Here is a 12,682-nt window from a genome sequence, read left to right on the forward strand (position 1 = left end):
TATGGAGAAGGAACTGATCACAGTCAGTATCAACATGCACTTAGCTCTGATGAGGCACTAAGTCTCAGTGAATCCAAAATTTGCAACTTAGCCTTGATGTAGATGCTGAACGTGATGAAACTTCATTCAAGTTGGTTTTCGTATGTGATAGTTCCTACCTTTGATTGTTCAGGCCAGTGCTACTCAAAGGGGTGGTCCGCAGACCAGTTCTAAGAAAATTTCACAGAAGGGAAGTTCACAGAAGGAAAATTTCCCTGGCTCCTACCAGTGGCATAGCGTGGGGGGTGCAGGGGGGGCCAGCCGCACCGGGCGCAACATCTGGGGGGGGGCGCGCTTGCACTCTCTGCTCTCTGCCCATACCTGGCTCACTCACTCTCTCTCACTGCAGTGCTGGCTGTGCGAATCCGAGCCGAGCCGCTGGGTCGCCGCCCACTGTGGAGGGGGTGGGTGCCAGGCGTGCGGTGCGGAGAGAGAGCGAGGGACTATCTGGGGGAGGGACAGTGCAGCGACCGTCCAGCGCAGCGCTGAGCGCGGGAGAGAACCACACCAGACCAGACCAGGCAGCAGCAAGAAGAAGCTGGCAGCGGCGGCAGGTTAGGGGTTAGGGGGCGCAAATTACTTGCCTTGCCCCGGGTGCTGACAACCCACGCCACTGGCTCCTACTTCCCTCTGTAGCTACCTGCACCCTCAAAAAGTCCTACCTGAATGTTCAGATAGCTTGAGAAGCACTAGTCTAGACCATTTCATCTGACAAAGTTAGGCCACAATCTACAAAAATGAAGACTGCAATAAAATGCTAGGCTGCAACAGGTTTTCCATTGTTTTTGTTGCAGTAGACTAACCAGGCCACTCTTCTAAAAACTTGTGTTGCATATGAATCGTGTACCTAATTTTGAAGTAAATATGTCTATCCGCACACTCAAAACTTGTGCCTGGCTCTGTGCTTTTGTGAAAGATGCCTGAGTAAAAGACGTATTGGCATCTGGACAGAGTAAGCTGTCTGTTTCATTTCGAGTTATTTGAAATGTTTGCCTTCAGCAGCGGTAGTCAATACCTAATATATATGGGGTAACACAATGGGAAAGAAGAAAGGCTGGACGGAACAAAAGCCCCGGCTCACCTATGCTATTGATTTCAGTCTGCATCCTCTCATTAGTTTCAGTTAAACATCTTGTCCCATGGCTCATATCATAAATTAAATCAACTGACTTAGAAGGAAAGCTGCAGCTCTGTCAACTGTCCCATAATGAAGAGTTCAACTGAGAGGTGAAGGCCGTGACATTCCTCTCATTGTCTCAAGAGCACATGCATTACTATGTATTGCAAGGGCTTGGCTCTTCTTCAAGCAGACCTCGTCTCTTTCCCTTTCTTTGTGCTAAAGAGCTGGCCTTCCTTTTCAAGAGCTTTTTTTTAAATTGAAGTTTCAAACTCCTTTCAGCTGCTGCACTCTTGTCTGAAAACACTGGTCCACAACCCCTCCTGACCAGTGTTTAAGGTTTCTCTTAAAAGGCTTGTGCAGGGGAAGAGGAAGCATTGTGGGGGCTGCAAAGTTCAAGAGGGTTAGATACTTTAAAAAGATTTAAATGCATGCCTCTTGCATGTCTTTTGTTTAATTGCAAGTCTTCTGTTGTGACAATATTGCTTCAAGCACCTTCTAGATCAGTGGTTCCTTTTTTTGGCCATGCCCCACCTAAGCATCTCTAAAATCCTGATTGCCCCCCCCCCCAATGACATATAATTCACATGGAAAAAGCCTAAAAGGCCATTCACTGTTAATAACTCATTCTCAGATTGCTCCCCTTAAAAATCAAATTGCCCCCCTGTGGGGCGTGTGCCCCATGTTGGGAACCTTAGATGGAAAATGTGATGTTGATGTAATTCTGTGTTCATAACCTGTACGGTCCTGTAAAGCACTCTGAATTGAATGAATCGCTCCTCACCAGCTTTCACCCTCAAACTGGCCAATATAACAAAAAACACACGGGAAGAAGAAAGTACACATGGATGTGTCTTATTTTCAGCATGATAAACAGATTTGTCTGGAGGATGAGGCAGTAACCAGCTTGCAGGTGAGTGCATCTGGCTAATCCTCAAATCAGATGATGGAGGAAGCGATGTTGGTGGAGGGTTTCAGCCTAAGCCTAAGGGATGGTTCCCATATGAATGGTCAACACTTTGTGACTGAAGCATCAATGGTGACTTCTGTTATGTGTGGAAATTTTAATTTCTCACATTCCTTAAACAAAGCTTTACCAACCTGTTGCCTTCCAGATGTTGTTGGACTACAACACACTGCTGGCTGGGGCTGATGGCCTTTATAGTCCCAACAACATCTGAAGGACACCAGCTTGGTGAAAGCTTTTGTAAGCAGACCAAGGTTCTATTGAGGTGTTAAATTCACAGCATTACAAGGAAGAGAACCAGACACTGCCTTCTGGTCCTGTCATTGCTGCTTTGACTCCTGCCAGCTGCAGGACTCCAGATCACAGAGAGAGCCTGCACATCTCAGGTGGGTTTCCTTGTTGGAAGTATTCCCCCAATGTGCTTATGGTGCAGGATAATGGCAGGCCAGTAAGGGCCATTCCACAATATGTCCTCATACAACGGGGTGATTTTAAATGCTTGAACAGGGCAATAGTGACGTCTAATGGAGCTGGTTGCAATGAATTTATTGTCAAGTGATCAGAAATCAAGTGATTTAGACATGCATATGAACCAACCATAGATTTCCTGCTTTGTCTAGCTAACTCTCATCTCAGAGTGCAAATCAATCCTAATGACATTATGCAGAGGTCCTATTCAGTTTCGTGTCTCAAACTGCATAGGACTTTAGCATAATGTCATTAGGATTGTATTATTAATTAATGTTGAAGCTTGTACTGATTACTCAGTGATTAGTGACATAATTGGAAATCTGTGTTTTGTAACAAATATCTTGCCCCGCGGCTACCTATTATATCTATGTTTTATAAAGCGTATGCCTTTCCCCTTCTGCCTTTTTTTTTTTAAAAGCATCTGAAACCATGTAAAACTTTTTAATATATCTGAACAGCAGCAAAAGCAACAGGCAATAAAGGAGCACAAAATACAACCCCAAAAGACTTGCACGTTGATTTAAAATACTTTTAAAATAAAAAAGTTCTGGTCTGTACTGAACTTCATTAGAAAAAGTGGTCTGGTGATCTTCACTAGCAGGTGCAAATGCTCTGGTGCTTGTAGTTTATAGATCTCTGCTATGCCTCGCCCATACTTTTGTGAAGAATAAATAGTTCTGCTCATCTCCAATAAAAGGGTTAATATACTTAAATAAATGTGTTGTCTTGCCTTTCCATTTAAAAAATGGGGGAAAGCCCTGAAGCTAACTTTGCAACCAGAAAAGCAATATTAGGGTTATCAAAGAATAAAAATCACAAACAATAAAACAAGATGTTTCAATTTAGATGGAAAACAAACTAACAGAATGATGCCACACGAAACCTGAATAAAAGAACCAATAAAAGTTTTAGTGGTATCTTCAGAGATATTAAAGCGGTTTAGAAATATTAAGCAACTGCTAAGCTGAAATGCACTGTAACTTCAATGGACTTGCTATCTATGCAGTCATACAAACCCACTAAAATAAACCGTTTGTGTATAATTTCAGAACTGGTGCCCAGCTTCTAGATTCAGCTTTGCAGTTTGATGCACAATATTAGCTTGTTGATGTTGCCTTTTTACAGTTTGGAACTCATTTCCTTCAGATATTCCCAGACTCCCCACTTCCCTGCTCTTTAAGGAGCATCTCTAAAGCATCCCATAGGTTTTATGTCCAATGTTAACTCAAGGACGTTCGCAGTAAGAAAATAAACTGGCTCTCTCTCCCTCCTGCAGCAGCTTGAAAAGCCTCCCTGGAGGTCAGGGGAACCTGAATGAATCGCCTGCCCTGTGGACCTGTGATTGGGTCCTGTTTGTGGGTATCCCACAGGAATCTGGATGGCCACCCTGAGAACTGGATGCTGAACTGAGATGGGCCTTTGGCCTGATCCTGCAAGCTGTGCTTATGTTCTTACATTAGGGCTGTTGCTGTACTGTTTGCTCTACTTTAGTGCCTATCCTCTAAACCTATCCTGATGAATCTAAAGCCATTCAAACCCTGTGGATGTGTGGAATGATTCCTCAATTGCCTTTAACTTTTGTGTTAAAAGCAAAACAAAGAGTTGATCAATTTTGTAAGTAACCAGCCAAGTCCATCAGAACTGGACCAGTAGTGACTTGAGCTTTGAGGTGGAACTGGGGATCTGTAAGGTTCTGGTTTTTGCAATTCTGGCCAGTACCGGAGAGGAAAAACCCTCCCGAACTTGTACTGCCTCTACGTGCATCTCTTTGTGACAGACCACACATTGGCATCTCTAGGCCACTTTATGTGCCATAAGACCTTTGAGCCCTCGTGACCAATAATTGCAAAAAGATTAAGTTTTTCCATACTTCTGCATCCTTGGGAGTTCTTTTCTATTCTGCCCATTTTAAATGTAATCTCATGCTCTTTGGCTTGTGATTATTTTTGCTATTGATCCGCTGTGGGAACGAAGCCCTGGCAGCCCAATTTCCTTTCAATATTCTCCCGTGAACGTGATTAATTTTGGTTGCACGGCTCTCCTGTCTCTGTGCTACTTTCAGGCTGTCATTCCTGTCAATGTGTGTTCACCCCCCTCCATCTTTCCTTTCTCTCCCCCTCCCTCCTCCTTGTGCCATCTCGTAATGGGGAGCTTTTATCCACCTGGTGTGCCCTCACTTTGAGTCTAATTGCCTGTGCCAATCACTTTTTTCTTTCTTTCTTTCTTTTGGAAAGGAGACTCCCAGATTGTCTAATTAACAGTGTTTGACCATTAAACTGAAAAAAGCAAAACAAATTAGAGATCAACTTAGAAGAAGACAAATGAGCGGAGGGAGGTGTAGGGAAGGATGGGGAGAATTTGCACCACGAGTGAAGATAAATGATTTTTTAAAAATCCCAAATATGAGTCCAAGGGAAAAAAAGATTTATAGGCTTCTCAAGATCTGAGAGAGGGAAGTTAATGACTGGCAAGTGCTGCTGCTAGTGCAGACGAGTGAGCGGATTAGATTTTCTTTTCGTCCTGTAAAGGAAGCAAGTCCTTGAGACATAAATTTCGACACGGGTCGATCAAACTGAAAGTTGCCAAATATGAGATCAGCTCTTCCCCGGTTGTGTTTAACAATATAAAAGCAAGATAAAAAAATTTAAACTGATGCTGGATAGCTCAGCTGGTAAAGTATGAGACTCTTAATCTCAGGGTCATGGGTTCAAGCCCTACTTGGGGGAAAAGATGGTCCTTGTGGTCCCTTCAAATTCTACAATTCTATGATTGGGGCTTTATAAAATAATAGGCATGTGTTTTGCACAAGTGTTTCACTGGGTGAAATGAGTCCTTTAGTCCTGTGTACTGAACAGGCACATCCTTCAAGGAATGGCCACTGGGATGTCTTAAGAGCATCACTCCTCTTGTACCAAGCACCCCTTCTCCATCCAATTGCACACAAATAAAAACATGAGAAACGATCACAGTTGAATTCTGTACCACCTTGGGAGAGCCAGCCCTGAATGTAAACGAGGCAAAATGCTTTCGTTGATGTGCTTCCATTCCTTCCCATCTCCCAACAAATAGCTTTGCATTAGTCATCATAATAATGATAAGTAAAGTTGCTGTTTAAAATCTGAGATATGCCAAAGTGTTAAACTCGGGGTTTTAAGCTGTCGTGCTTGACAGATTAATTACAAGGGTTGGGGATGGCAAGTCAGGAAAGAGATGCCATACCCTTTCTTTCTATCTTTCATTTTAGGAAAGCTCCCTTGTAATGTGAGATGCATCGTGCCATAACGTAACTTTTCTAATCAGAATGTGTGTTAATTTGGAGAGATGAATCCTAAATCCTTTTAAACCTTCTGAGATTTGCTGTAAATAGAATGAGTGTATAATACTTTGTTTACCAAGCTAGCTATCATGCCACATTTGAAGAAGGATTTGTTTACAAGAAGGCTTAATTTCAAAATGAAAAGCACATCCCTCTGGTCGTTTGGGGAAGAGGGGAAAAAAAGTGTTGCAATTGCAACCCTCCTTTCAAATAGTGTCCATATTGACAGTGGGGTGTGGAAGGGAAGCTACACACTCGCTTTATGAACACACAGACTCCCTGTTCCTTTAATCTAGAAATTCATGGCATGATTTGATGCTCAATTGGAGCAAATTTGCAAAATCATTTAGGATCAAATTGTTGACTGTTAGCTTCATGCTAATTTGCAGCAGTTGAGGTTGTGGCTCATAAGCTCTGAGAGAGTGCTGTTCTCCTGTTCTCTTAGAAATGTTTAATGAGTTATTGCCACAATTTGATTTTGTCATTTAAATGTTCAAATGAGTTGAACGAAGATCTCGTGCTCCTGGATCATTGCAACTGTTCATAATCCAGTGTGTGGTATTTGGCACGCTATAACACTCTGTGCCTAGGCAATTATCTACCTGTACTTGAAAAAGAGAGAAAGCAATATATATGAAAGCTGGCTACCTTGGCAAAGGCTTCCTGGATATTTTTATAGTTAACTTTTCGAAGAATTCTGTGTAGTTCCATAAAAATGTAGCTTTTTGTCTGAAAGTAAACTGATAACACTTGCGCACATGTGACTATAGGATACTTAATCATGGTTACATTTTGTATAAAGCATACATGATTGATTCCTTTCGCCAAGCATGGGAGAAATGTTAAGCATATATGGAGCCTGATATCTTCAAGGTTCCATAAAAGGATACACCTTTTGAGGGTTAACTATTGTTTTATGGGGAAGGACATACAGGGAAGTAGCCAAACAAGAACTGAGCATCCTCAGTGAGCATTTCATGGGTGAGGGAGGAAGAATGTGTCCTGGAAGGGGGATGCCTATCTATCTATCTATCTATCTATCTATCTATCTATCTATCTATCTATCTGGCAACATTTTGTAGCAGGACTCACTTGCTGATTTTCATTTGAAACAAAGATGAAGCAGCTTGCCTTGACGATCCCCTTTTCCCCAAGTTGCTAAGCAACAGATTGAGTCGGCAGTCATCGACAAGCAACTGGGCTAGTGAGAAGGGGGACTGAGAAGGAGGAGGAGGAGGCTTCTGATTGTGCCAGGGACGAGAGAAGTCTGGGGGGACTGCTCTGAGAGGAGAGCTGAGGAAGTCTGCATGGGTCAGAATCTGAAAGATAAGTGCTAGCTGCCTAAGATAGAGAGAGTTGTCAGGAGCACCACAGGTATCTAACCCCGGTGGTGAAGTGCAGTCTGCTGGGTTTTGGATGTCTGCTGGGTTTTGGATGTTATTGATGTTATTGGCCTTTATTGGCATAAGTTTAAACAATAAAACCATACAAAGTCATGTAAATACATTAATAATCCAAAGACATGCAATATAGAAAAGACTGGATAGCCACCACTGAATAAATCAGGCAATTTTAGCTTTAGCTTTAAAGATCTCTGCTAGATACCCCGAAACAATCTTCTTTGTTCCGGGCGTATCATCCTTCAACAAATATTGGATTACAGACTCTTTGTAAATCGGTGGTGTTTTTTTTAAGCTGTAAGGGAGATCTTTGTGAAGGGTGTCGAGAAGAGGGCAGTCCAAAAACAAGTGATGTATTGTACCTGGTGTTTTCTTATTACAGGAGCGGACTATGTTCCGGAAGGGCTTTTTTGTGTGGTGTTGTTGTTTTTTTGGAAACCTTCTGAACAAAACAGATGAGGGGAATGCGTTTAGACGAGCTAGCGCAAAAGCTATGTGATGGAGTATATAAATTATAAAAGTAATTAGGCATTATTCCTAAGTAATCCTAAGTAAGCAGATGAACATACAAAAGGCTGGGAGGGGTAGTGTTTTTGGATCTCATGGTCTAGCAGTCCCTGCTTGATGAGGGAGAAAATTTGTGACCATTCCTATAGAAGAAGGGAATCTATTGCAATCCCTATATTCCTGAGTTTGAGGGCAACATGGGAAAACCATGTAAAATTATGTATATTTCTCAACAAAGAGGTTAGTAAACTTTCCAGGTCTGTATTAAAGTGAATTTTTAACAAGTATTTGGAAGTCATAATCCAGCCCCTAGTTTCTAAGAGATGCTGGCCTAACTCTGCACATATAGCCAGATAGAAGAAACATTTTGGAACTCCTATGGTTTGTCGGAAGAAGGATGCCTGCACACCCTTAACTATGTTGTTAAAGTCAGTTATCCATAAGGGAATCGCATAAAGGAGTTGCAAAACAGTTTTTTTGTGCTATAGGTCCTAACCTAACCACTGCAGGCACATTCTGGTGACCATAAAAAAAAGAATAATTTAATTCTTTCTGCAGAGCATTTAGCTGAATTGGTTATCCTGTTACGATGGGTCACCCATTTTAGATTGTAATAAAAGGTGATCCCTAAGTATTTAAAGCTTTTAACTTGTTCAATTTCTTGATCACAATACACCATTTAGATCAGGCTTCCCCAAAATCGGCAGTCCAGATGTTTTGAGACTACAATTCCCAGCATCCCTGACCATAGCTAGGGATCATGGGAGTTGTAGGCCAAAAACATCTGGAGGGCCGAGGCTGAGGAAGCCTGATTTAGATGGATGCCAACTCTTTAAAAATACCAAGATCTTGATTTTTTAGTAATTAATTGCTCGGTGATTTCCTTGGCAGTAATGAAAGAATGCTTTTAGAAACCTTTGGAGCCCAACTCTGGTGCAGGAGAGGAGAGTGTCATCTGCATATAAAAGAATGGCCACTAGGAGGGTGGCCATTCACAACAAGTAGATGTTGTTTCATATCTTTCAAAAATAGATTAAATAGATGTGGGGTCAAGAATACAGCCTTGTTTGGTGCCTGTTGGTAACTTTACTGGTACTAATATAAAGTGGAATTGTTATTATATTTTGGTGACAGTTCTTTGTTATAGATTCTACTTTCATTAATCCCAATTTGATACTTATGTGTAGCATTGTCGTGTTGGTGTGTGGGTGGGTGTTGCTCGATTTCTCCTCTCCTCAATCTGTTACAAATAGCCCACGTTCCTTTTTTTATGTACAATGGTACCTCGGGTTAAGAACTTAATTCGTTCTGGAGGTCAGTTCTTAACCTGAAACTGTTCTTAACCTGAGGTACCACTTTAGCTAACGGGGCTTCCCGCTGCTGCTGTGCTGCCGCCACACGATTTCTGTTCTTATCTTGAGGTAAAGTTCTTAACCCGAGGTATTATTTCTGGGTTAGCGGAGTCTGTAACCTGAAGTGTCTGTAACCTGAAGCATCTGTAACCCGAGGTACCACTGTATATAACTTTCTTCTCCTGTTTTGCAAATTTTGGACGCTTAGGTAATTGCTCTTAAGGAATATAACCTTGGCTGCAGGATCCAGGTTGCAAGGAAGTCTGTTATATTTGTAATGTAACCTGGCCTTCACAAGCCACAATAGCAACAGCTAAGGATACATATTGAATATTTAGTCACTTTTCTTGTTGAAGAAAATCATTGCCACACTGTCTACACTGGTGGGCCAAAATCTGCTTGCAGTCCAACCTACTTTGTGCCACCTTTTCCAAAGGTCTCAGTTGACATGCTGCTGCTTGGGCCCTCTAAAACCAGGGAGTGAAGAACTATCTCCCTCCTAGGCAGAGCTCCAAAGAAACTATCACCCAATCCCACTTAAACTTGCAGCACTATTAACATTTAGTACAACCTGTTGTTAGCAGTTCTGAGTCTGTGGAATGTAGCAGAATATAAATAATATAAAATTTAATTATAATAAAAGCCACATGGGTTTCTGTGTCTTTAAAACTAGCATAGGTGGGGAAATCAGACCAGCTGCAACTTCTCCCATCACTGCAGTTTTTATGGGGAAATCCCATAATCTGGATCAAAGAGAAATAACTCAAAGACCACTCGGGCTTGTAATGAATACAGACAGTGTTTTGTTAAAAGCAAATACAATCGATACTTGTGGATACACAATTTCACAGTTCTTGCCAGAGTTATTGGAGACTGATGGGAGGAGGGCAATCAAAATTAGCCCTGTTGCCAGGCATCCCTGGGGAAGAGTCTGATTAACCATAGATTGATTCAATACATTAAGGATACAGGATGCAAAGGGGGAGCAGATAGACGCAAAAGCAGCATGGATCAAAACGACATCTTTAGTGTGGCCATAGGCTTATATGGAATACTACTATGTTCTGCAACAAAATGTTGTAGTGTGGTGTGTTCCTGTTCAGCTTTACAGCTAATCCATCAGTGCTGCCTTCTAGGACACTATTCAATTCACTCTATATTTGTCTCTTGACAGGCTCAGCCCCTCACACCACTCCTCCTCCTCCTCCTCCTCCTCCTCCTCCTCCTCCTCCTCCTCCTCCTCCTCCTCCTTCATTTTGCACTTCCCCAAACCAGCTGACCACTCTCTCTTGTGCCATTTTGGCTATGTAAGGAGCAGAATTTGGAACACCGAGTTTGCTTTTAGTAGATACAATGCCATTGTGTAGGCTGCCCTGAGAAAAGGTGCAAAATGCAGTAGACTAGAGAGTGAGCTAGTTAAAGGCACTAAATTATTGAGAATTATTAAGCCATCTATTTTTGGAAAAGGCTGAAAAAAACCCTGTTCAGGCCTTATGCCCAAGCAAGATGTAGCACTCTAGCTAGGAGCCTTGTGCTGCCCCCAAAGGCTGCATATACTTGAACAAGGAACGAGCTGTGTAAGGAGCCTTGGGCAGCACATGGCACCCATTTCATCAACATCTGTGTCTGCTGAGCCCCTAACTTTCCTGCTTCTAAAGTCTGGAGGGGGCTTCTATGCACATTCATTTCAATGTGAGTAGAATTTGCTGCACAATTGGGAAGCTTCCTTTATCTGGGTTTCTGGTTGCAAGGAGAGTTCTACTCTCATTCAAGCAGAAGTGGGTAGAAAACATTGTGGACAGTGAGGCTGATTTGCATGGCATACCCAGTCTCACTCCCATTGTGGATATTTCCTGTTCCTGTATGGAGCTCGAATGACGACAGTTGCTAAGTTGGAGGTTGCAACCTGGTAGGGACCCAAAGTCACTTTCCTAATAGAGAGGAAGCCTCACAGCCCCATTTTTGTGCCCCATTTCATTGCCCTGTGTGGTGTAGTGGTTAAGAGCGGTAGACTCGTAATCTGGGGAACCGGGTTCGCGTCTCCGCTCCTCCACATGCAGCTGCTGGGTGACCTTGGGCTAGTCACACTTCTCTGAAGTCTCTCAGCCCCACTCACCTCACAGAGTGTTTGTTGTTGGGGAGGAAGGGAAAGGAGATTGTTAGCCACTTTGAGACTCCTTAGGGTAGTGATAAAGCGGGATATCAAATCCAAACTCTTCTTCTGTACTTCCAAGGCCTAATCCATTCTCTTCCTCCTGTCGCTCCAATCCCACCTACTTGCAAATGTGGTACTTCCTTTTCCTACAATCTTTTTAATAACTGAATTTAACATAGCCCATTTTTAACAATTTTTTACCTTGTCATCTGCCACCACTTACAAACAGCAAAGGCCTTGTCTGAGCATTCACCCTGTCCTCTATACGTGAGTCAGACTCATTCTTTAATCACAGAATGAAACGGAAGTCAAAGAAGCCTGCTTAGCATTTTCCATCCAGCTATTCTTGCATGCACAGGTGCATAAAATATCAAAACACACTGCTCTACTGCCCCCATTAAATCGGGACATCCCGTTTTGGGGCACTGTGCTCTTGTGTGGGAGCATGGCCGGGAAGATGTGCATCCCAGTTTTTGGCCTCAATATGTTGAAGAGCATTTCAGAGTTCTCTGGGTAGCTTGCATCCATGAGACTTGGACCTTTCCCAAGCTCTTTTCTAGTCTTTCTACCCAGTATGCAATATACATAATTATTCTTCCCTATCTCTTCATGGGCCAGACCCAAGCCAAGGGACACGGGTGGCGCTGTGGGTTAAACCACAGATCCTAGGACTTGCCGATTAGAAGGTCGGCGGTTCGAATCCCCGTGATGGGATGAGCTCCCATTGCTCGGTCCCTGCTCCTGCCAACCTAGCAGTTTGAAAGCACGTCAAAGTGCAAGTGGATAAATAGGTATCGCTCTGGCGGGAAGTTAAACGGCGTTTCTTTGCACTGCTCTGGTTTCGCTAGAAGCAGCTTAGTCATGCTGGCCACATGACCCGGAAGCTGTACGCTGGCTCCCTCGGCCAATAAAGCGAGATGAGCGCCGCAACCCCAGAGTCGGTCATGACTGGACCTAGTGGTCAGGGGTCCCTTTTCCTTTATCTCTTCATGGGCCAGACCCAAGCCAGCAAAAGTTGAGTTCTTAAAAAAAAAATCCCAGTGGAAACAATAGTACTTGAGTACTGTGTGCTGTGGTTCACTGATTACCATAGGACTTGAGTCTATTACTTTCTCTGGGTTGCACCTGAATGTGTTTTCTCTGCTACTTTACTCTGCTACTTTTGTCTTGTCCATCTCTTTGTCCTGCTGTGTGCATGAGTAATACATTCATGGAGCTTCCCAATGTTCTCTGTACCACAACTCCCAGCTGTCCAGTCTCTTGGCACTAACAGACTGAAGTTATGCATGTGCAAAAGCATCTGCCTGACCAGGACCCATGCCAACCAAATTACTGAGCTATTTCATGCAGGTATGAAT

The sequence above is a fragment of the Podarcis bocagei genome, assembly GCF_964188305.1.
Source record: "Podarcis bocagei genome assembly, chromosome: 6".
Taxonomy (NCBI): Eukaryota; Metazoa; Chordata; class Lepidosauria; order Squamata; family Lacertidae; genus Podarcis; species Podarcis bocagei.